This window comes from Desmodus rotundus, chromosome 1 (assembly GCF_022682495.2).
Source record: "Desmodus rotundus isolate HL8 chromosome 1, HLdesRot8A.1, whole genome shotgun sequence".
Classification (NCBI taxonomy): Eukaryota; Metazoa; Chordata; class Mammalia; order Chiroptera; family Phyllostomidae; genus Desmodus; species Desmodus rotundus.
In genome coordinates this window covers 53,051,079-53,076,584 of record NC_071387.1, presented here as the reverse complement: position 1 = coordinate 53,076,584, position 25,506 = coordinate 53,051,079, and the positions used below count along the sequence as shown (strand labels likewise).

Sequence of the window (25,506 nt, the reverse complement as noted above, 5' to 3'; positions counted from 1 at the left end):
AATTTTAAATATTTCTTCTTTATCCTCTTCCAAATGATTCTAATACATCCAACTGCCCTATACTCTCCCACTCCTCACATACCCCCTTCAAACCCCTTCTTTCTAAACCAGCTACTGAAGATGACATATAATTGGAAGTAAATGACTTAAGGGCGGGCAGATTCACAGAGGCTATCACCGGGGTTGCTCATTCCCAAATATGAAAATTCAGAGTTGTTTGGGCACAGTTAAGAGCCCTAGGGCAATGAAAAGAAATGCGAATTATAATCAATACTAGAATTTTAATTTAAATTCAGGTTTACTTCCCATGCCTATTAGTAGACCAAATAGTTGAACCTCACAAGATACATTTGTGTTAGTAACTTTATTCTTACCTTAATTTTATATTCCCCTATATTTTACTTTTGCCTTGATCTCTTTATGTTGTGCATGCATTACTGAATTTCTGATCAGACACTTTAAATTTTGGGGGGACCAAATGTATACACATAAACATTTCTTAAATTGTAGCTAAGACAGAACAACTCTATTATCAATCCCTTTTGGTTCGTATTTCAAAACCTACTATTAGAGACTCTTGAGTGGTTAAGATATTTAAAAAATATTTTAAGTGAATTTAAAAAGCTTTTTGTGCTCACTTCCTACAGAATAAACTGCCTGTGTTCTGCTGTTCTATATGGAACATACCTATACTGTGCCGTAAGGATACTCTGTAATGCGCAGTGTTTAAAAAAAAACAAGCAAACAGACATTTCTCTCACACTATGGAGGTTGCTTCAAGTAAATTTTTGGCTGGTAAGTCAAAGAAAGCTCTGTACGTAAAAATAAAGGAGATGTGTCTGTGCTCAAAAACCAGCCACAAAGCGCTCTGTTGAGCAGCAAAGAAGCCAAAGTGCTCCGACCGTGGGGTTTACATTACTAACAATTCACTGTGCTCCCAATCATCTCCACCCAAATGAACGCGGGGCAGTTGGAACGAAATGTGCTTGCTCTTTCAGCGTTTGGCCAGATGTGGGTTTTTATGGCAGGGAGAAAAGACTCACCACAAGGAGTCATTTGAAAGCAGTGAAAGGTGACAGGCACTATAAGTAGGTTACTGTATTTAGTAATGAAAGCTTTCTCTCAAGCTTGCTCTCGAGTTATCACAAATCGTATTCCAGTATTTTCTTTTTAATTGAAAAGAAGAATATAAAAACCAACCAAGACCTGGAAAAGCGGTTGGGAGATTCACCCTGAGCCACACATGCCATCCCCGGGACCCTCAAGTACAAAACATAGCCAGCAAATGACCTCAGCCAGGAGTTATACCTAGGAAATGGGTGTGCTTTGGTTTGGTCTCAAACAAGTTTGGAAAAATTGGATGTGGGACAAGAAAAATCACTGAAAGATTTTTCAGGTTCCAAGATGAAGTCAGGATTTTGCAGGGCACAATCCTTCCCTACCCTGTTCCAGAGACAGAACCTAGGACTGGATTAAGGAGCGTGGAGAGGTCTTCAAAGCAAGAAGCTGCTGGGAATAAGTGCCCGTCTGGGGCCGCAGAGGTCAGACCCACCTGGTGGGGCCATCCCTAAATGGAATAGCTCTGTGGAGGCCCTGTGCAGCAGGGCCCACAAGGAAGCCCAAAGGTAAAACCATTATCTAGACCCTGCAGCCCCTGAAAATACCAGGAGCTCATTCCCGGGCTGCCTTCCTCCACACAGGCAAGATCTCAAGCAGGTACTGAGGCGGCTTGGGAAGAGCACGGTGTTAGAAGGACAGGCTCCAGTTCTGGGCCCACCGCCTTTAAGGTGTGTACCTGGACCACAACTTTAATCTTTCCCAATAGTGAAGAGCTGGGTTTAGAGGTAGGGGCAAAAGGGTTGGATCAGATGCCTTCAAAGGCTCATCCTAATGCCCAAAGTGCTATGATCATCTCTGAGCCAGGTGTCCTCAACTTTGAAATGTAGGATCATAGGAGCAGCTCGTTCGTACCTAGAGAGCTGGCTGTGCTTTCTCCAGTTTCCACACTAAATGTTCAGTATGCTGGCAAAACAGGAAAAAGTGAAACTAGGGAGGAGCGCAATTAAAACCTCAGCTAGAGATTTCTTCGTTACGTTCACGTGCAAAAACTTAAGTTTAGCAGAGGAGTGCCATCTCTTCAAGCCCCCATTGTCTCAAATAACTGCCAGTTCAATGGCCTTATCTTGGAGGTAATAGGTGACTTTTTCCCCCACTAAGTTTATGAAAAAATTATTGTTCAAGAAATAAATCTGAAAATCAAAATAAGTAAAAAGTGACAATTACATGAACCTATCCATTACTCCACTCATTTTCAATTTTATCCCCCTCCCGTTCTCCAAGCTGTACCTACGCAGCCTTTGTTCTTAGGTACTCTATGCATTGTTTTATAGTTATAAAAATTTAATCTGGTGACAGTAGTTGAATTGCATTTAATTCATATTTATAAAGATAATATTGTTCCTCTTTTAGAATATTTGCAAAAAAGAGATTGGAATCTTCTGTGATTTTTTTAACCAAAGTCCTAGAATAGTTCTCTGATACACAGGTTGATTTTGGATTGATTAAACGAGAATTACTGGCAGAGGAAAAACATCTTTAACAATCACTGAAACAGTTATCTAGCCATGCCATTATGCTAGCCACTATATTAAGCATATTAACAATGTGCTTTTTCACCCTCGGGAGCTAATCTAAGGTTAATACTGACGACCAGAAAATAAACAGTACAGAATGAATGGAGTCACCAACAAATGACCGCGTGTACGCACCAAACGTGTATACACTGACTAGATGGGGGGATGACCTCTCCATCCTGTCCTTCCAGTGAAATGTATCTGTCCCTCTTCTCACCTTTTCCTTCAGAGCTGAGGAGCTCCACCAATGCAAGCTTTTACATGAACTTTGGCTCAAAACCACATGCTTCTGAGTCAGTACAGGTTTTATGTCTAAACCCTTGTAAATGTATTTACTGCATAAGCAATATTAGCACAGCTCTAATGGAAATAACAAATACAAAAATTCACCCACAACCTTACCAATTCAATTTTTTCCATCTACTATTGCAGTTAATCAAAATAAAATGGTTAACAATTATTGAGTATATGCTATACAACGGGGGACCCAAAAAGCCCAGAATTTATTTATAAAAAATTGTGTATTCATTCTTATGTGTTTAAACTTCAGTCACCTTCAAAGTACTCTCCATGTGATACCATACACCTATTGAGGCTTTTTCCCCACTGCTCAAGACAGATTCTAAATTTGTTGATTCTGATGCTTTTTAGTGCTTCTGCCGTTTTTGTTTCACCTTTTCCACATCGGCAAAACATTTCCCTTTGAGGACTTTTTCCATCCAGGGAAACAAAAAAAATGTTGTTTGGGGTGAGGTCAGGTGAATAGGGATGGTGGGACATGAGGGTCATGCCATTAGTCAAAAACTGCTGAACACTCAGCACGGTGTGGGCAGGTGTGCTCGTAAATTGCTCGTTATGAAAGTGGCAAATGCGTTAAAAAAAAGTTTCACTGAAGCCAAAGGCAGCCTCTCACAACACCACCAGCAGGCACACTGATACAGACAGGTTCCTAGAACACTCAGCTAGCAGGGGAAGCCTGTACTACAAGGGGCCCACCCTCCAAAGAATTCTGTTTTTTTGGAGGGTCCTTGTATGTCAGAATCTGTATTAAGTATTTCAAATGAATTTTTCTTGTATTTTATCTTTTGTTATTTTTAATGGCTATATAATTATAGGGTTTGGGGGCAATTTGTTGAGATAAAATTTACATAACATAAAATTAACTATTATTAAAGTGTACAATGAGTGGTTTTTAGTATATTCACAATGTTGTGCAACTATCACCACTATGTATTAAATAATTCCAGAACATTTCCATTATCCCAAGAAGAAACTCCCTTATCAGTTAGCAGTCACTTCCCATTCCTCCTCCTCCCCATCCCCCTGGCAACCTGATCTGCTTTCTGTCTCTACGGGTTTGCCTGTTTTGGACATTTCATGTACGCGGAGTCATACAGTATGAGGCTATGATGGTGAGTCTCATGGGTCAGATTGGCTAGGCTATAGTATTATTGTGGTTAGCATCTACAATTAGTTGACTTGAAATAAAGGAGGTTACCCTTGATGACCTAGGTGGCCTCCTCTGATCAGATGAAGGCCTTAGCAGTAAAAACAGTTTTCCTGGAGAAGAAGGAATTCTGTCCTAAGACTGCAGCAGGAACTCTTGCCTGAGTGTGCAGCCTGCCAGCCTGCCCTGTGGATTTCAGACGTGCCAGCCCCCACAATTGCGTGTGCCCATTCCTTAAAATAAATCTCATGTAGCCCTGGCCAGGCTGCTCAGTTGGTTGAAGCATCATCCTACAGACCAAAAGGTTGAGGGTTCAATTCCCGGTCAGGGCACATACCTAGGTTGTGGGTTTGATCCCTGGTTGGGGTGTGTACGAGAGGCAACTGATCAATGTTTCTCTCTCTCTCCCCCTTCATCTGTTTCTAAAGTCAATAAACATATCCTTGGGATGGGGGGGATAAATAAATAAATCTCATGTAGAGATATGTATGTAAAGAAATTCTGTCTCTCTGGAGAATCCTGATTGATACAGTGGCGTATGTGTCTGGATTCTTTCACTTAGCATAACATTTTCAAAGTTCACCCACGTTATGGCATGTAAGGGTTTTTGTCTTGTTTTTAGTATTTTTCATTTAATATTATATAATAAATATTTCCTCATTACACATCTTCACCTTTTAAAATGCTCAATAATACAACTTTGGATGGACATGTCTTGACCATCACCCAACTGTCAAACATTTCAATTCTTGACATTGTTGCTGCATGTTACTGATTTTCCTAACAACCAAAGGGGACAGGTACAAAAGAGGATGTAAGCTAAGGATTTAGCTATTGTACATGTTCACATTCAAGGGAAGGAAGCATATCATACACTTTCTTTGCAGTATACAAATTCAAGAAAAAGCAGTAACAAATAAACATTTGTTAACATCCAACTATATGCCACGTACTGGACCAAGAGCTCGAGGATCTGAGGGGGAGGAGTTTAAAACAAGAATACAGATTTGTTATTGCAATAATAAATGCTTTCCTTCATGGATCTGTGGCCAGTGGATCTGCCCACTGTCAACAAGGATGTGGTTTTCACTGCGTTGTCAATAGAAGGGATGGTTAACACTGAGTCGTCTATCCCTTTTTGTCTGCCACCTGCAGTGGAAAATTCGGTCTGGTTTGGGAAGCATCTAATAGGTTTCTGCATATGTCTCTACTCATTAAAATGTACAATGTTGTTTGTGTTTGAAATTTTGAGTTACATGGTACTAGTCTGGATGTATTATTTTGTAACCTGCCTTTTCTTTTTGAGATTTTTTCCTTTTATCTCTGGGGTTTATTCATATTAGTTCAGGTAGATCCATTCTAAGTGCTGCTGAGTATTCTACACCACACTCTCTATTTTGGTTTTGTTTTCTATATAATTAAATTCTTCTCTTATCTAATGATTGTTCCTTCTTTTTTATTTTTTTTTTCGGGTTACTCTCTGCTTTTTCTAATTTTTTGAGTTGATTGCCTACCACGTCAGCTTTTTTTTCTCCAATATATGTTAGTTTAAAAGGAAACTAACAGAGCATTCTGTTAGTGTGACAAATTACTACTATTTTCACTGTTTAGTTCTAAATGTCTTATAATTTCTGTTGTAATCTCTTGTTTAAACTGTACATTTTTTAAAAATATGCTTTTCAGTATATTAATAGTTGGGAATTTAGGAGTTTTTAAAAATTCCTTCTTTTTATCTCTCCATGATGCATTTTGATGAATTTTCTCAGGCCTGCCTGCTTTCCAATTTACCAATCCTTATTTCAGCTTTATCAATTAGATGTTTAATTCACTAATTAAGTAAGTTTTAAAACCCTCTAACTTTCATTTCTAGAAGTTATACAATCCTTTTCCTACTATCACTTTTCTATTTTCCAGTTTCTATTCCATCTGTTTTTCTTTAATCATTTAAAATATACTTAGTACATATTCTCTCAGACTGTTGTATCATCTCCAGTTTGGGGAACATGTATTCTCTTTGTGTCATTTCCTTGTGTGGTTTGTAATTTTTGACTGTCCTTTTCTTTGGGGGAGGGGACTGGCTTTTTTCTGAGTTGTGAAAGTGATCCCTATGAGAAACTTGTTTTTCTTGGAAACTTAGGAGTTTCAAAGCATCCAGACCATTTTCCTATTAGCTTTCAGTTTAGGAAGTCAGCATTACATGGTGGTGTGTGTTTACACCACACACCTAGGTAAGTATATGTCTGGGTTTTAATTTTCTCATAGTTGCTCTCTTTCCCTCTTACTGCTAGCTACAGGCAGATGTTAAGGTCCCTTGAGCTATTCCCAAGTAGAATTTTTCTGGTGTTCTTTCCAAGGACAGGGCCAAACTTTGAGGTTCCAGACTTTATGCAGAGGCCTAATTCTAGCTCCTTCATGAAGGTGGGCCAAGATTATATCTTGTTCCCATGTGGACATTAAAACCCCTGTGTCCCATCAGTAAGGGCTAACATTGGGTCTAGAACTTGGCATCAGCTTTTGTTTATACTCTGGCTTTGAGTTGCCTTTTTACTTCTGACACATGGGAAATTTCCTTTATTTCTTTTGAGTTTGAGTTTGGCTATCTATTACTTTGGAGAGGGTGTTCTATTGCTGTGTGTTTCAGATGGCAGGGGAACCCATTCACAGTAGCCCGATCACCATATTACTGGCTGCTACAGCACCAGCAATGATTTAGTTCTTACCATTTCCAATACGTCCATTTAAACATGGTTGACAGAGGCAGTGAAGAATAAAGTTGAGAGTCCCATAATATATCAGAAAGATCTTACTATATTAAGGACTTACTATATTAAAAGAATCATTGCTTCTCCAAGTACTCTCTAGTAATCTCATGGAATCAATTAGCTAATACTCACTTTACAGACCTCCTAATTCTTGCAATACATTGGCCAATGGGGGAACATAGATGAGAGTAATACATAATCAAGGGGCCTTTAATGTACATGAAGAAATAAGGTATATTAAATCACATGAGACATTTTGAGGGAAGAACTAATTCAGCATCAATTCTTCAGAAGGCAGGCTCTGTAGTTGCACTGTGTTCAAATCCTGACTTCACCATTTTATTAGCTGGAAAAACATACTTATCCTACTGCCTGTGCCTCAGTCTCTTCATCTGTAACCATGGACAAAATACCATATCAACCTCATGGAGCCAGTAGGTGATTTTAAAATGAATCTATATACGAAGTGCTTAGAATAAAAAGTATGTGGCTCACACAGTAAATACTAAATAAATATTAAATATTACTCACATAATAAGTAATAAACAAATAGTAGCCTATTGCTATAGGCTACACACTCTTCATAGATTTTTTTCATGAAATCCTCAACACAGTTGTGGCTCAAACAGGTGAGTATTGGTCACAAAGGTCAAAGCAGTAAAGTCAGGAATAGAGGCAAAAAGTTCAGGTAAATTATTTTCAGAGTAACTAACTTTACAAAATTATTCCCTTAGTCTGCTGCATTTATCTTGGTAGAGAAATATCTCCTTTTACCTTATAAATAAAAATATGCCAGGGCTAAAATGATGGCACATAAAGCACCGGTGAAAGAAGAAAAGGCATTACAAAGTGTTTTTGGTGTCTTCTGGAATGATATTCACTGTGATTCAATAATCTAATTAAATTCGAAACACCAACAGGTAACTGTTTCAGGATTTCTATGGAATGTATACAAGCCTGAGAGCCCTGCAGGGAGATGCCTGTTGTTTTTCTTCACTCAGCCGTGGAAGGCCACTGCGGCCAGGCCCCCGGGGCATCCACACGCAGCAGGCCAAACCCACGGAGGCCAGGAAGAGGAGGGGGAGGATGTTCACGCAGACAGACAAACACAAACAAACAGAAAACAGTTTGTGTTGGTGACGATGTGGAGCACTGGAACCCTCCTACACCGTATGTATGTGAAATGGGAGCCTCTGTGGAAAACTATTTGGCAGTTCTCCCCAGAATAAACACCGAGTGACCGCAGAACCCAGCAATCGTACGCCTACATATATACTCAAGGGAACTGAAAGCACATCTTCACACACAATGTGTACGAGAAATGTTCGCAGCAATGGTATTCTTTACAGGCAAGAAGGGAAAAACAAACTATTAACGTAGATCAACAAATGTGGTATATCCATGCAATAGAGCGTTATTCAGCTGCAAAAAAGAACGAGGTACTGCTCCACGCTACAGCATCGGTAAACCTGGAACACTTCACGCTCAGTCCAAGAAGGGAGATGGGAAAGCCCACGTATTGTATGACTGTATTCTATGATATGTCTAGAACAGGCGAATCCATAAGGACAGGAAGTAGATTAGTGCTGCCGTAAGATACGGATGAGGGCCAGGATCTAACCGCTAACAGGTTTCTTTGGGGGATGTTCTGAAATGTTCTGAGGTCAGATAGTGCTGACGGCTGTACGACACGGTGCGCATACTGAACACCACTGAACTGTACACCAAGAAATGGTGAATTTTATGTTATGTGAATTGTACCTCAACTTTAAAAAATACACACATACTCTCAAATAAACTAAGATGACTTAAAAAAATAAAGAGAGACAGTTAATAATACTAAATATAACTTATTTTGATTTGTTGACAACTTGATACCTTTTTCATGGGGTGGAAGAGAAGATAAAAACAGGGTAACACTTTTTCCTTTTAATTATCATACAAACAGCACAACTATTGTCAAAGATTTTGTTCAAACTTCCACTTAGTAGGATATGTATCAGCTTACCAGATCTGAAGGCTTCACCATCTGAATCTAACAATTTGAAAACCCAAGTGAAGCCAGACATTTTGTTAAAAGCTCAAAAGAAGATGATCAATTTTTTAAAAAGTTGTGATGACAGACTGTAGTTCACAGCCCACAAAGGTGTTTGAGAGCTCAATTTTCAATTACAGGGTATAAAAATATATCACAACAACCAACAGAAAACCAGGATTATTCTGAGAACAGAATGACCTTCAAACTCCTGCAGGAAAAGAAAAATCAAACTAATGTCCTAGGAAAAAAAAGTCAGCTGTCATTAATTAATGACTTGTGTCCTTGCTGCATCTTCCTAAGCTCTGTGGAGAGCACACTCATCGTCCTGGTGCTGATGTGTTTCCTCTGGGTGAAGAAACATCATATTAGAAATTCCATCTGCCACCCAGACCTGGAGTGCGTCTGCTGTAATAGTTATGAGCTGTGTGACTTGTAGGGAAGCCATTGAACCCAGTGAAGTGTCCACATCCTCATTAGAGGAACAGTAGCTTTGTCGAGTGGCTGTGGGTGTGTTAAGTGGCTATAATGAACGCAAAGAATTCAGCCCCACCTGTGGCCCACAGAAGGCTCAGTAAGTTTTATCTATGACGGAAAATCAACATACGATAATAGCAGCAGAAAAAGGGGAGAAAAAACAGCTTTCGAAACTATATCCTGGTAAAGGAAACATCAAGCAGGACCATATAGTGGAACAAGGAGCCAGGACTCTGGATTCTAATTCTACTTCTACCACATAATTTAGCTGCCATTTAATGCTTTTGTGTTTGGTTGCTTCATCTAAAAACTTCAACGAAGGTTATCTCAGAAATGTGGGAAGCAAATGAGAAAATTGTATGTAGGAAGCACTTTGTGAGCTAAGCCAATGTCTTATATTCTTCTTATTTTACATTGTATTTATCTTATTGTTAGTTGTTTCCATTTTCAGGAAGACCATTCAAAGTATAGAGAGATTAATGGTGGAAAATTTGGAGACCTGAAGACATACTCCCAGTGGAGAGCTGAACAGAAAGTCTTCTAGTATTTACAGTAGGCAGAAGCTCACGTTTTATTTCAGCTCAGCTCTTAACTGTCTTCAGACTAACAAGCATCTACACAGAAGCCAGTGTCAGAACCATGGGGGGGGGGGGGAGGTGCTGCATCCCAAGCAGACAGAATAGGGAAAATATGACAAAAATCAGATACAGCTGGCACTTGGAAGGCCGCCGGCCATTTATTTCCCAGCTCCTGGGATGGAGTGAACAACAGCCTCCTGGTGCTGAGTCTTTTTTTCACCAGGCAAGAAGGAATGTTATCTGACTCAGGGACTTGGGATAAAGATTACACGGAATCAAGTACAAGGTGAGAAAGTGCTCTTCCTCTTTTTCCTCCCTCCCTGTGGCTTCCGCCCTGAGACCAGAGTTGAAAGGTGCAGGAGGGAGCTGAGTGATGTGGTATTTTTCACTCTTCCCCGAGAGACAGAATGGGACTGCTGGCTGCTCTGCCCAAAAGAGGCCACAGACCCCACACTGACAGGCAATGGGGCATAACTTTCCACCCACCCCTCTAGGGAATAATAACCACTTGGTTGCTTTGCCTAAAATCAACAGATGGGACTAATCCATTCTTAAATATGGATTTTAAATGCATCTTAGTTGTTTTCACCATTTACATCAAAGACTGCAAGTGTCCGAGGCTAGGGGTTAGGGCAGTAGTGAGAGACCCAGGCCCCCGGGGTCTGTGGGGTCCTCACAGTTCCAGCCAAGCACCATCACATGGACATGGTGGTCTAGGGCGGCCTCATCGTCTGCACTTTTAACAGAGAAACTAAGAATCTGGGTTGTTGTGTAAAAGGAGTGGGAGAGAGAGAGAAGGCAAGACAATGCGAATCCCAGATCCATGAACTGGGTTAGGGAAGGGTTTGGTGAGATGACAACGATGCTTCATTAAGTCATCTGCTTCCCAGAGAAGAGGAGGTCAGGTAGAACCATGTTGATTCTCCCATGTCCCCACTGTCTTATCTCACCTGTTTGCTCAGACTAAATCCACCAGAACTGTGCTCAATGTGTCAGGAACCAGCTGATGTGTATTGTATTCCCTTGTCCAAATGTTCAGGCCTGTTCAGGGTTAAGTTCACACTGGTGTCTTTGGAAGGAAGGCTGGGGTGAAGGGCTCAGCTCTGAAGTCAAACACACTTGATTTGGAACTGGCTCTTTCAGAGACTTCTCTTTCCTGGTGGCGGTTCACAAAGGAGAAACCAGGCCAACCCTAGCACCAATGCGGTTTTCTACAAGAATCTGGAAGGGAAGGCCAATTACAAAAACATGGTGCTTGAATTCTGAAGGACATTTTCGGGTGGCTGAAGGGAAGGAACTTTCCTGACAACTTCAAGTACTCGTCTACTTTAGAAAGCACCTGCCGGAGGAGGGTGGAGGACAGAAGCAATCAGAGCCCAGTGCTCCCTGCACAGACTGCCTGGCCTGCAGCAGGCATGGGAATCTGACAATCTGCAGCCTGGAGGGAGATGTCGGGGAGAATGCTTGAGATGGGCAACCAAGTGCCCACTCTGGTTGGAAAGAGAACTCTTTTGCCAAGAGGATGCTGGGACCCAGAGAAAGAATTCTCAGACTGCAACAGCACAGGGGTAAAACCAGATGGATGTCTGGAGGAACCCAGCCAGGCTGAGTGAGCGCTCCATCTCCACCACTGGACATTCCCCTCTGCAACGATGTGGGTGTTTCCCAAGGAGTTTGTATTCCAACCTCTGTCTCCTGCCTCATTCAGTCTCCCAGGTCCAGACTCAATAGACAACTGCCTTCAGGGAATCTCTGCCTGGATATTACCTCAACATGGGACCCAACATGAGCAAATTCAACATAGCTTTCCTTTTCCCAGAAGACCTCTGACTTTTTCCCCCTGGGTTACCCTGGTGATTTTAAAATTGGTCCCCACATTATCTGACACTCCTCCCATCAGGGAATAAAGTCCCTGTCCCTTCCCTTAAACCTGGGTAGCACTTTGTGATGGCCTTGATAAAGAGAATGAAGCAAAAGTGAGGCTCTGTGGAGTTCAAGGCTAGGTCAGAAAGGGCCAGCTTCTGATGGTTTCTCTTCTTGAGACCCTCACTTTGAAGCCCTGAGGTATCATGTAAAAAGTCCAGCTACCCTGAAGCTGCCACGTTGGACAGACCACATGGGGAAATCAGAAAGAGAGAGAGAAAGGCCAGAGGAGCCCCAGCTGCCCAGCTGTTTGAGCCTTCCAGGTAGCAGACAAGCAGGTCATGCATATTTAGTTGCTTCCAGTCTCGGCAGCCACCTCCCTGTAATCACAAAAAGAACCAAGGGAGAACTGCCTTACTGAGCCAGGCAACTCTCAGAACCATGAGGGATAATATGACATGATGATATGATCACTGTTATGTTAAGCCACTAGGTTTGGGAGGGATTGGTCACACAGAAGTGGGTATCTGGAAGAGTTCCCTATCTCCCTAAATTGTGTTGTCACTGCGAACAGTTTTTGAGGGCTGTGCAGACTAAGCATCAGGTACTGGACTAAGCATAATTAACTCTGGTCCTCACAACAACTCTATGAGGTAACTTCATTTTCAGGTGAGAAACTGAGGCACAAGGAAGTGAAGTAACTTGACTGAGGCCCCACAGGAAATAAGTGATACAGCTGAGATACTGAAGCAGCCTGGGTATACTTTGGGGACATTCCAGATGACCGTGTCACAAGTTCTACTGATTCTACTGGCTAAAAACTCCGATTTGTCTCTCTTGCTTCCATCCTCAATGACAATGCCTTGACACAGGTCTGCCTCATTTCTTACCAAGACTACTTCATCAACTTCCTAATGCTCTTTCTGCTACCAGTCTTGTCTCCACCAACTCATCTTCCAAACCAAAGCCAGTCTGCATCTTTCCAAGATGCAAATCTGGTCGAAACGCTGCTTAAAGTCCTTGGAAAGATCCTGCCGCAGTGTTTCAATTCTGCCCAGCACCCGGGGCTCTGAGCCTTTGCATATTGCTCCCTGTGCCTTCCCACTTTACCTGCTTATCCGTTTAGCAACTTCAAAATTCGGCTCAAGGATGTCTGGAAAGCCTTCCCCGCCTCCTCCATCACTCATGTGACATGTGTCCCTGGGCCAGAAAACCAGGCAGGCCTTGACTGGCCTTGCAGGTATGGAGTTAAGAAATTCCCTTCCCTTCCACGCCCAACAGTGCCCAAAGCAATTAGAGTGTATGGATCGGATGCATCAGGCCACTGGAAGCTTTGCTCTTCACAGAGATGAGAACACACCAGAAAGGCAGAATTTCCTCACCATGAAACACAGACCACCTCTTGCAAACAGTGGTCTGTTTGCAACACCCTATTTTTTTTTTAAGATTTCATTTATTTATTTTTAGAGAGAGGGTAAGGGACAGAGAAAGAGACGGAGAGAAACACTGATGTGAGTAACATCAATTGGTTGTCCCTCGTATGTGCCCCAACCAGGGACCAAACCCTCAACCAAGGCATGTGCCCTCACCAGGAATCGAACCAGCAGCCTTTCGTTTTGCAGGATGCTGCCCAACTGAGTCACACCAGTCAATGCTGCACCATCCTGACTCTTTAGGGGCATGTGTAAATGTATTTATCATTCGGTAAAATTGACTTTTTTAGTGTACAGTCCTATGACTTTTACCATGTGTCATAATTCTTACGACCGCCATCAGATTTGGGGTATATGGATATAGAACAGTTCCGCCATCCCAAAGACCTCCCTCCAGCTATACCTTTTTATACACACACACCCCTCCCCGCTCCTCTCCCTAACCTCGGGCAAACACTCATTTGTTCTCCATCACTGTGGCTGTCTTTCTGAGAACGTCAGGAAAGTAGAATCCTACTCTAGGTAGTCTTTTAAGACTGGCTTCTTTCACTGGGCATAATGCCTCTGAGAGTCATCCAAGTTTTGGGCATATGGATAATGTGCTCCTTTTTCTTGCTGAATGGATCCCATTTTATGGATCGACTATTTGTTTATTCTTTCACTCAGTGAAGGATATCTGGGTTGTTTTCTGTTTGGGGTGATAATCAATAGAGCTGCTAAACATTTGTGTACAAGTTTCTGCGTGAACACAAGTTTTTCTTTTTCTAGGGCAGAGGTCCCCAACCTCCTGGCCTAGGACCAGTACCGCAATCTGGGTCAGTTAGGAACAGGGCTGCACAGCAGGAGGTGAGCTTGAATGTAATATGCTTGCACCATCCCAAAACTATCCTCCCCTCTGCCCCACCCCGCCTCCCTGGTTCATGGAAAAACTGTCTTCCACAAAAACAGTCCCTGGTGCCCAGAAGGTTGGAGACCACTGTTCTAGGGCATATACCTAGGAGTGGGATTGCTGGGTCATTTGGTAAGTGTGTATTTAACTTTTAAGCTGCCAAACTGGTTTCAGAGTGGCTGGCTGTAACATTTGATATTCCCACCAGCAACATATGAGTACTAATGAGTCAGAGTACCAGTAACCCCCAATCATCAGCACTGGTACTTTCTATTGTAGCCATTCTAACAGGTATGTAATGGGTATCACATGGTTTCGATGTGCATTCCTCTAGTGGCTAACAATGAAGAACATCTTTTTGTGTGTTTATTTGCCATCAGCTTATCCTCTTTGGTGAAGTATCTGTTCAAGTCTTTTGCCCATTTTTAAAGTTGGGTATTTTGTTTTCTTATTACCGAGTTTTGATAATTCTTCATACATTCTCGATACAAATTCACATTATGTTGGTATGTGATCTGTAGTCATCTTCTGGTGTGTAGATTGTTCAAACTCTTCCCTCCCTCCAGCTTTATTGTGTTACAACTGACAAATTTAAAAAATTGCATATGTTTAAAATGTACAGCTTTATCTGTGTTCATTCTCTCAACAGTGTCTTTCATAGAGCAAAAGTTTTTAACTTTTTAATCAAATCCAAATTATCATTTTTTTCCTTCATGAATTATGCTTTGGGGTAATGCCTAAGAACTCTTTGCCTACCTGTAGGTCATGAAGATTTTTCTCTTGTTTACTTCTCAAAGTTTTATTTTACTTGTTTCCTTTAGATCTATGAGACATTTTAAGTTGATTTTTGTGTAAAATGTGATGTTTAGCTGGGGGTTCCTTGTTTTTCTTTTTTTGCACATAAGTGTCAAGTTGTTCCAAAACCACTTGTTGAAAAGATTATACTTTCTTCTTCGAATAGCTTTTACACTTCTGTCAAAAAATCAACTTGGACATATTTTCATGGGTCTATTTCTGGAATTTCCATTCTGTTTTTATGATGTATGTGTTTATCCCTTCATCAATACTACAGTGTCTTGATTACCATCTTAAAATAGGATAATGTGATTTTTTCAACTTTCTTCTCCTTTTTCAAAATCATTTTAGTTATTCTAGTCCCTTTGCTTTTCCATATAAATTTTAGAATCAGCTTATCTGACATATCTATAAAAAATACTCCTGGAATTTTGACCAGAATTGCATTAAGTCTATAAATCGATTTGTGGAGAACTGCCATCATTACTATGGTGAATCTTTCAATCTGTGAACAGGTATGTCTCTCCATTTTCTAGGTTTATAATTTCTTTCATCAGTGTTTCGTAATTTTGAGCCTATGGATCCTGTGTATATTTTGTTTTTTATATGTGTATGTATATATAGACACACACACACACACACACATACACATATATACACCTTTTTATTTTTTGGAGATATTATAACTCATATTTTAAAATTTCCATTTCCAACTGTACATTGTTAGTATGTAGAAACAATAAATGTTTGTGTGGGTATGTGTGCTAATCTTGTATCTTGCTACCTTACTAAATCACTTACTACTCTTAGGAGTTATTTTGTAAATTCCTTGGAATTTCCTATGTAGACAAAATCATGTCTATGGTGAATAAGAAGAGTTCTATTTTTTTCTTTAAAATCTATGCCCTTTTTTCCCTTTCTAACCCTACTGCACTGGCTCAGGCTTCCAGAGACATATTGAATAGAAACGGTGAGCGAGGATATCCCTGCCTTATCCCTGATTTTAGGCAGAAAGCATTCGTACTTTCACCATTAAATATGGTATTAGCTATAGTTTTGGGTTTGGTTTTTTTTGTAGAATTCTTGAGAGTTTAAAGCAAAAATTTAATTGTAGTTCTTGCTTAACTATTCTTCCCTTCTTTCAGGATTTAAAGTGGTTTCTGTCTAAATTTCATGAATTTCAAAGTATGTGGTTAATATCTAAACAACTTCAAATGCTTCCATAGCACTATGAATTCAACGATATAACCTGTGAATGTGTACCGATCGTATTCAGAAATACCTCAGGAAAACAAGAGACGGGACAAAATCCGGACATTTGCCGAAACTGCCGCTCCGTATCCACCGTCCCCGCTGCAAGAGCACACCTTCCGACTCTCAGTCTACGGCGGAGCTGAGCCCGCAATCAGCTCACAAGCGGGGGAACAGGATGGGATGAGAGATGACTCTGGCCTGGCCCAGCAGATGATCAATCGCCTTCCCTTCGTGCTAAAACCGACCGGAGAATGGGCATACGACCCAGTTAGGCTGAGTGAGGCTCAAGCTCTCGTCCGCGCCTACAGGGATCAGAAACTCCCTCTCCTCTGCCTCGTGTAGAACAGGAAAACGGAAACCCTGAGCGTGCGCCGGCCCCCTCACCACCCGTGGGAGTCTTGCCTGGGAGTGAACACAACACAGGAGTGCAGAGACTACAGGTAAGCAAAGAAAAGGTCAGGATGATATTGTTTGTACCCCTGATCCCGCTCTATTTCAAGCCAGTTACTATTTCTGAGTTTCTAAGTTATCTGACTATAAATTCTATGCCTCATCCCCGGCCCTTCTGGCTGAAACCTTTTTAACCTTTCTGTCACTTCCAATTAGAACAGTTCTAAATTACAGGTGGAGAGAGAGTTGTCATTGGTATTCTGGGTGCCTCCTCCATCAACCACACCTGCTCTTTTTGGAGGGAAGAAAAGCTGGCTGATGTTGGGGCAAGACCCTCTAGATGTAGAGGCCAAGGGGATGGGCCTGTGGGACAGAGCCAGGCAGGAGGAGAATGGTGACGCTGATATACAGTGACAGAAGTTAGAGGAACCATTATACTTAGGTCTCGTCTGCCACCAGTATCACCAGACATCATCAGACTAACTTCTTTGCCATTATTCACAGAACTTGTATCTTTGTAACAGTTCGTTTAGCCTGGCACTCAATGCCACAGGGCTCTTTGCTTCTTATTCTCCACTTGTCTGTCAGATTTACTGTCTGTTCTTCTTCACCCTGCTTTGGGTCCCAGCAGGCTGATGTCTACCAAGTGTGTAACCCAGAGCTCCTTGCTCTCTGGCCTTGGCTGGGTTTACCCAAGAAGGGACCCAGCTACTGATCTTAAAGATGGAAAGAGAGAGAGGTCGGAGTATTTACTGCCTTCACTCCCTCCCTGTCTTGCCACAGTTCTAGCAATAGGTGTGATCCTCTGTGGGCACACAGGTCCTGCCACGTGGCCCCTCTGCCACAGCCCTAACCCTCACTGGACTATGGTAACACTGTCCCCCTCCTCTTGCCTATTCAGGCAGAGGTGAGCTAATAGCTTCTCACAGTTATCAGCCCTGGCTACGCTGCATTCCTTTATTGGTCTCCATAACTCTGCTTAACTCTGTAAATTAAATACCTAACTCTGGTCCCTTGATTGAATCTGATCATCTGTTTCCCGCCAGGCCCCGAACTGACACAGGCCTGCACATCCTCAATCTCATCATCCAGTCGCAACAAACTCGTTATTTCTTAAAGATGCTCTTGCAGTTGTGCCCTTGTTCACACAGGCTCCCTTCTGAGGAAAACCCTTTGCCACTGTCTTTGCCTAGTGAACTCCACTTACCCCCCAAAACCTAGTTACAGTGCCACCTCCTCCAGAAAGCCTTTCCTATGCTCTCTTCCCAGGCGGAATGTCTCTTGTCTGGGCCCTGCTGAGCTTCGCCTGCATCTATTCTCCCCTATAACAGACCTCTGTCTCCATGCCCACCCCAGCCCTCTTAAGTTCTCGAAGCATAAGCACTGTACGCTCACTTCTGTACCCCCCACTGCTCCAGGCATTGAGCTTGACACTCCACGTGTTTGGAGTACTTGGTTAATACCTGCTGCATTGAACTGAACCAGGAATATGTGGTAATCGCTGTTTAAAGCATGTGATTACAAAGGCAGGAGAAAACAGAGGATGCCATTACCAGAGCAAGAAAACTGGGCCACAGAAATGCGGGTATAAATTCTGCCACTGTCCCAGGGCCTTCAAACCCAGAGGCACATCACAAATACAGCCTCTCCAGTAACTCCTGACTTGTGAAGCTGTCTTCCTTTGACAATGGCTAAGGTAATGCACCCACGAGAAGTCAGATGCCTGGATCCTATGCCTTAGGACTGTGCCCAGGCTTCTGGGGTCCCTGCAGTCCAAAGAGCCTGTTGGATTCAAATGAGGATAGGGCTGTAGAATTAGCCCACAGGAACCCATCTGTCCAGCAAGCATTCAACTGGTTTAGAGGCCTAGCTTGTGAGTGAACCTTTCAATCTGGGAACCAGACCCTCCCTCTCTCCCAAAGGTGTGTTAGTCCCGCACAAGTACATCTGGGTTATTTCCTGAGATACAGATCTATGACTTGACTCATGGGTTCTAGAAAACCTTTTTTTTTTTTTTTTCTTTTTAAACCTCTGGTCTACTGTCCTTATTTTAGTCCTTTTTTTTTACCTTGTTAATAAAATGGTTTCTATCTGATAATCTCACGGGTGATTCTGCCTATCAGCTTGCTTTATGCATTCCTATGAAAGACCTTTATCTACTTTGTGACCACACTCTATTCTCTCCCCATCTGGGTACATGGGCAAGTATTTCACCTCCGAGGCACTGAAGGAATTACAAGACCCCTTATACTGATGTGTCTGGTTTGGGAGGCTCTGGAATCCTCTGCTTGAAGGACACGCCTTTTCCTCAGGTTTACCACCAGATTTCCGGGTATACTACCTCTTTGTTACGACCAGTATTACAACCCCTGTAAACGCGTTCTTGGTTCATTACACAACCTTAGGACGCCCTCGCTCCAGGTATAAATGAAATCTGACCACCTCCACAACAGTGTGTTTTAGTCAGGGGCAATTTGAGAGCAGGGAAAGAGATCGACCTCTGGTAGAAATAAATCAGTCCTGCTGGACTTTCTAGACCTGTCACAAGCCCGGGATTCCCAGTCTGATGAACCCTGCCTCCAGAATGCTAAATCCAAGTACGTCCTGACTTTCCTCAGCCCGTCCCTCATCTCTGCTTCAACAACTTGTGTTACCTTGAACTCTATTCTCTACGATTCCTAACCAAGTGTTTACCCTTCTCTCCTAACTTCTGCGGAGCCCTAACTCTGATCTTTCCTTCCACTCCAAGGACGACTGCGGAAATATTCGCTTTCATCTTCAAGTAGTTAGGACATATTTATGATATTTCTTAAATTGCATACAAGTGGTCCCCAGTGCTGAAAGGCTGGGTCAGGAATTTCTGTCCGTAAATACCTCGGACGCCTCCCGTAATTCTGACTGGAAGAATAAAGACGAAGCCAGGCCAGCTTGTTTGGTTATTTGTGAAAGGAAAGAACATTCATATATTGAACGTTAAATAGGTCACACATAGCCACTAAAAGGGACCCAGATGCCTTTTCACACAGGATGAGAGGAGGGCACCAAAAAACACATGAAGATGCATCATCTACTAGGGTCTTCAAACATGGTGAGTATAATCTTTTCACAGTACCACTGAGGATTTCTATTCTTGGAATCTCAACGTTTTATGTTTGTGAGGACGTTCAGCCTCCATTCTCAGGGTTGCCCTAAAACAACAGATTTCCCTGGGGCACAGGCAGAGGCTATACGAGAGGAGATAGAACCTGCGTGGAGGGAGAGAGAGAGAGAATCTAAGCAAAACTCACAGCTGCAACCTCCCCTGCCCCGCTGCAATCACAAACCCGTTTCCTAGAGCGCAGCAGGACTTGAGCTCAGTGATGAGCTCACTTCAGGGAACTTCCGGGTTCTAGGTCTCACAGTCAGTGAGCCCAGACTTCCATGGTTACTCACCTGAGGTTCAAAAAGCAACCAAACCTGACTCCATCATTTCCACTTAAACAAGAGTAGATGCAAACATTTCGTTTTGTTGGTTTATTTGTTTGTTTTTTTTTTAATAAACATGACAATTGGAGATTACTAAAAAATACTAATATTCAGTGCAGGTGCCAAACCAGTTTCAGAGGAGATCTGGGTATGTTTCTCAGGGTCTGTGGGTTCTGCACTGGCAACAAGATCTCAATCTCCATTACTCTGTGGAACTCAGAATCTCCTCCATGTGAGGAAACCTCAGGATACTCTCCAGATGGAAGAAAAAAAGAAACAAATGATGAAAAAGCAGAAGTGGAGCAAACCTGTTATGTTTCCTGGTTGACAATTAACTTTTGCTAATAAAAAAGTAAAAACCCATCTTCAGACTCTTTAATGACCAAGATTAGTGTTTATCCAAGCAGAACAGGCAGCACAAACAGGCTAATTAATTACTTATCACAAAAATAATCTCCAGACAGGGAGAAAAACTGGCAGAATATGGACAAGGATGTGAAAGGATGCACAGGAGAAAAATTAATTAACTAAAAGACACAGGAGTTGCTCACAAGGATGTACAGTCAACAATGCTGTAAAAACTGTGTGTGGTGTCAGGTGGGCACTACACTTATTGGGGAATCACTTTGTAAGGTATACAAATGTCTCATCACTATGTTGTACATCTGAAACTAATACGGTATTGTATGTCAACTGTAATTGCAAATAAAAAAGACATATGGGTTGGCAAATACCACATTCAAAAAGACTCTACCACCCAAGGCTGATTCAGCTCCTGGCCAAGGCCAAACTTTGGAAAACCAGATGGACCTTCCATCTGTTCTAATCCAAAGAACCCTCTGAAGATTGGCCTGGTTCTGGCACTGGTTTCCTGAGAAGGTCAGGTCCTCCTCAGGGTGGAGAGATGGCCTCCAGTTTGGTGGTTTCAGGCTCATGCTGAGCTTGTACTAAAATGGCTTCGAAGCTGTTAAGAGACCAAGCTTGGTCTTCTGGGACCCCCAAGCTAGGAGTGAAGTATATTTAGGATGTTTCAGCTTTCGTAAAAGTTCCCCAGGGTCTTCACTCAAAACCATACAACTGAGCAGGTAGCCAGGGGATCAGTGGGATAGGCTTGTCAAAGATTCACTTCTTATTCAATGAAGGTTTTGTAATCAGTCAAAAATATTTCGGGGCATCTCCTGTAAGTAGGTGCAATGCTGAGTGTGAGAGACCTGTATAAAATAGCATTTTTTAATCTTCAGGAACCTGAGGTAAGAAAAAGAAGTTGTGAGAATGTATCAAATCATAGTTTGATAACTATTCCATAATGATGAAATGGGACATAAGATAAGATAAAGGCCTTTGTACTCATCTCCTTATCTTTACCTGGTTTTGTAATCTTTCCAGTCCTCAGGTCCAGGAATCCTAGTACACCTCCCATGACCATACCTGGTGTCCTTCAGGACTCTTTCTCCATTCCGCCTCTGGTGGCGGAAGGCCCAAGGTGCACTGTAGCTTTCTCAGGGCACCTAGCACACTCAGGCTCAGGTTAGTGACATCTGTGCACATTCTGCCTCTGAGAGACTAAGACAAAACACAGACTTCAACTCTGCATCCCCTGCAGGTAACATCAATACTTGTTCAATCTAAACTGAGTTCCTAATTGATTGCTAAATGAATAGATTTTCCCAGCAATGGACGATACTTTTCACCTTACATGAAAATTCCCTTGAATTCACAGTGGTTGTCTGGAGGATGGTTTGGGGGTTCCGAGGCCCTAACAAAGCTCTGTGATAGAGACAGCTGTAACCAATCAGTGACGTCCATCCAGGGCAGGATCGGAAATGGGGTGCCAATGCAGCGTAATTTGGGAATACAAATTAAGGGTTATTAGAACACAGCAAAGGGAAATGATCTCCCCACTGAGCAGTCAGAGAAGTCTATATGATAAAAGTAAAAATTAGCTCCATCTTCAAGGACAGGTAGGACAACAGTGGGTGAAATGCATTAGCAAGAGCACTAGGGTGGGAAAGCACAACACATCCTGGGAAAGCAACTATGAGAAAGGACCAAATCCTGTGGAATGTTCCAAGTTAAGGGGCAGAATAACGAATAACCAAGAGACAGAGACAGGTTGGAGCAAGAGGGAAGGTAATAGGCTTTATTTAGCTACTGTCGAAGAATGAAGTCTACAAGAATGATTTTAACTTTCACTTAAGTGTATGGAGGTTTGCTGGGAAGGAAGTAGCCTTGCTTAATGGTTAATAACCTCAGTTTTGGAGTCAGACAGCCCAGGGTACAAATCCCAGCTCTGAGTGACCTCGGCCCCATAATTCAAGCCTTGTAAGTTTCCAGCCCCGTATCTGTAAAATGAGTAAACTTCCCGCCTCATGGTGCTGAGGGTCAGACGGGAAAGAAGTGTGCATACATCTCAGAGTAAGCCCTCAATAAATATTAGCTATTACGCTTGTTTAACCATAAGAGAAAGAACTTTTCAAAATGTCTCCCTCATTGTCTCATAATTTGGGGAATCTTACATGAAACTATAAAGTGGTTAAGTGGCTCAGAAAACTACTAAGTATATGAAAGACCTACAGAAATTGAGCAAAATCAGTTTATTTTCCAGTAATGGGAAGAGGCTTGGACATTAGGCTTTCTATAGTTAGGCATTCCTGGCAATGGTGCATTTTTTTGTTGACTTAATTCTTCACTGAGTTATAAGTAACCAGTTAACTGTCATGCAATAGAACAGTGGTTAAAAAAAAAAAATTCTGTGGTCTCACTTACGCTCTCTCCTCTAAGGGACTACCTCTTAGTCAAGACACTAAAAGTAGTTTTAACCATTGAGGGCACTGAGTCCCCAAAGTTGTCCCAGTGCAGCTGTAAGAGCAAGCACACACAGCAGACCCCCTCGAAGGTGCTTTCTGAATCAACGTCCTGGTCCCAAAGGCCATCTCTTTGCTTACACGTGCAGACCCAGCAGAAAGTCACATGATGCTAGTTTCAGGACCTGTCCTGGTCATGTGAAGATCTACTGTGACAACTGTCCTGTCTATAGACATGGTTAGGGACTCTGCAACCAAAAGGGCCCTGGGGACAAAGGCTTCAGATTGAGCATGAAGTGCCAGTGAGAGGGTCTTGTCTCCTGAGTGCTGGGTCTGGGTCTTGAGGAGGAAGATGAACCACAGCGTTCTCCACTCTGGACTGAGTGACACGGCTGCCCTGAACTCACACAACTGGGCCTGGGCCTCCAGACCTTGGCCTGGGAGAGGAACAATCCAGGACACACAGCACCAGGTCCATCCATGCAGGAAAGCGCGGGAGTATTCGCTGGAAAGGAAACACCCTACCTCTGGTAGTGGAACTGGCAGTCCAAACCCAGGGTTAGTAACATTGCTGGCAAACAGTGAGTCACAGAAACACTTCCTTTCTATTAACAGAGGTGTTACTGTGGAGCGGACTAATTGCAACAGGGCACTCTTTGTTGCAATTTGGGGCTGTTTCCTCAGCAGGATAATGAATTCCTGCCTTCTAAATCTATCTGTGAGCTAAACTATAGCTCCAAAGTGAATTATTGGCTTAATAGTAGTGTCTCCAATATTGCCTGCTATTAGAGATATGTTTAACATTCAAAATAGGAAAGGTCATTGCAACACTTGCTACTTTAACAGACACCGCTGCAGGGGAGTTTAAATGGGCCGCTCGATGTCATCTAAAATGAGGGCATTTTCTTCGAGAGTGCTCCCGTCCCCACAGTACATGTGACCCCAGATCTCCAGCAAAGGGAGAGCTGCAATTCCTCAGGCGAACAGAGCTTCCCTGGCACCAGGCCAGTGTGTCACTGACGCCCTCCCTACAGGACAGTTACTTTCATTCTCAAGCTCTGTTAAAGGTACTCACAATTCTCACAAGTAATTAATGTGGGAAGCCTTCTCCCTTTGCCAGCAAGTGCGCACAAACAGCTAATTCCTAATCCCATTTATTCACACCTGGTCTGGCTAACCCAGGGTTTTTACCCATCTGAGGTACTACATGAGCTCTACTACATCCTGATTTAGCATATGATAATTTTCTACATCTTGTGTCTTCATTTGAAGCTACCTTTATTTCTTCTGCCTGTTGCTCAAATTTCGGGTAAATTCAATTCTGTAGTTTTATTGTATATCTATAAACAATATATCTCAGGTTAAGCAACATTTAACAAAATACTGAATATTTATCAACCATCTTTTTTTCTGAGCACTAAAGCTGAATACAGACATACACACCCAACCCCGTTCCCTTTTCTCTGCACCTAAACAATTTCCACAGTTCTCCCAAAAGATGCATTAAGAATGTATGTACCAACTGTGATGTGCAGAGTCTAACACTTACAATCATTTTTAAGATTCATTTGATAATTTGAGATCATTTTGTGTGAGGGTTTGGTGTGACAGACTGGAGGCACGTATCATGTGCATAAAACACCCCCAAATCAGAATGTTTTCAGTGATTCCCTAAATCTGGTGGGTTCTGATTTGGTTTCAAAGATGAAGCACTCAAGGCCCAAAATTCTTTTTCTAATTCTTCAATATGTGGAACTCAGGCCAAGCCAGCTGAAGGACCTTTTTTCTAAGGTACATAAGCATATATGTACAAAATATATACACATATATAGAAACAGCATAACTTTACTGGAACTCTTATTACTACTCTAATGAATAATCTAATACTGACATAGAGCATTTTACCCTGGTTAATAGCCCCCAGTACAATTTACAGGATTATATTCAAGTCACTGGGCAAGCAGTTCAAATGCAGAACTGACTCAATGTCCAGGCCATTTTATCCTCTAGTAATGACCTTTAACCTTCCCCCAGTTCCCTATGGAAAAGGTCCTCTGGCTCCTAGCAATGAACTGAGGAATCTTAAAGCTAGAAGGAACTGCGAGAGATTTTCTTTCTTTCTTTTTTTTTTATTGTATTTTTCCATCACCATTTATCCCCCTTATATTTGCTCTCTCCCACAATCACCACACTGTTGTCCACGTCCATGAGTCCTTTTTCCTTTTTGCTCAATCCCTCCACCCCTAACCCCCTACCCCAGAGCTGTCATCTGCTCTCCATCTACGCGTCTGTCTCTATTTTGCTTGTTAGTTCAGTTTGTTCACTAGATTCCACACATGAGTGAAATCATATGATATTAGTCTTTTTCTGACTGGTTTATTTCACTCAGCATAATGTTCTCCAGGTCCATCCATGCTGTCACAAAGCATGAAATCCATTATGTAAATGTCCCATAGTTGTTTTATCCACTCCCCTACTAACACAAGGTCAGTAAGTACTCAGGACACATACCACTACTTCCTGACCCTAAGCCTTTGACAAACATCAACAATCAATTTCAGAACTTTTGTTTTCAATCCTTTGTCAACAAACATATCACACCTATCAGGGAGTTGGCACATGAATGGAATTCTCTTTCCTCTTCTTGTTAATCTAAATCCCTCTTCTTTCTGATAAGAAAC

The 25,506-nt window shown here is 42.2% G+C and overlaps 1 protein-coding gene across 1 annotated transcript in view; it reads right to left on the bottom strand.

Annotated features, from left to right (window-relative positions):
• The window catches only part of SLC1A1 (solute carrier family 1 member 1), a 71,292-nt gene that overhangs the window by 39,061 nt on the left and 6,725 nt on the right, over positions 1–25,506 (bottom strand). The gene's annotated exons all lie outside the window — the stretch shown is intronic.